The 370-nt window shown below is 31.1% G+C and overlaps 1 protein-coding gene across 1 annotated transcript in view; it reads right to left on the reverse strand.

The window, feature by feature from the left end:
• The window catches only part of LOC119592988 (cysteine dioxygenase type 1-like), a gene marked incomplete at its 5' end in the record, with an annotated part of 24,978 nt that overhangs the window by 1,965 nt on the left and 22,643 nt on the right, over positions 1-370 (reverse strand).

Here is a 370-nt window from a genome sequence, read left to right on the forward strand (position 1 = left end):
ACGCTCAATGGTGCCAGGATATCTCGCATTACGTCACAAAATATCGATTGATAATTGTTCCTATGTATACAGCAAATTATAATTTATATTTCAGAATTTTATAGTCGTATTTTTTTTATTTCCACATCCTTGCACAGAGTAAAATCTGTGTCTAGTATTGTCTATTGCATGCCTGGTGATAGTCTGTTTATAGCGAGTGTCTATTTAGCTGTTTCATATTTATATTCATAAGGGTATTTTTATGTACTTGTGTAGCATGGTAATGAGGCTATTCCAGACGAATATTATACATTCTTTAAATGTTATATACACATATAAACTCTACATTGTTATTTATACCAATAAGCGCGACCAAACTATCTGAATAAGT

Source organism: Penaeus monodon, chromosome 31 (genome assembly GCF_015228065.2).
Source record: "Penaeus monodon isolate SGIC_2016 chromosome 31, NSTDA_Pmon_1, whole genome shotgun sequence".
In the NCBI taxonomy this organism is placed as follows: Eukaryota; Metazoa; Arthropoda; class Malacostraca; order Decapoda; family Penaeidae; genus Penaeus; species Penaeus monodon.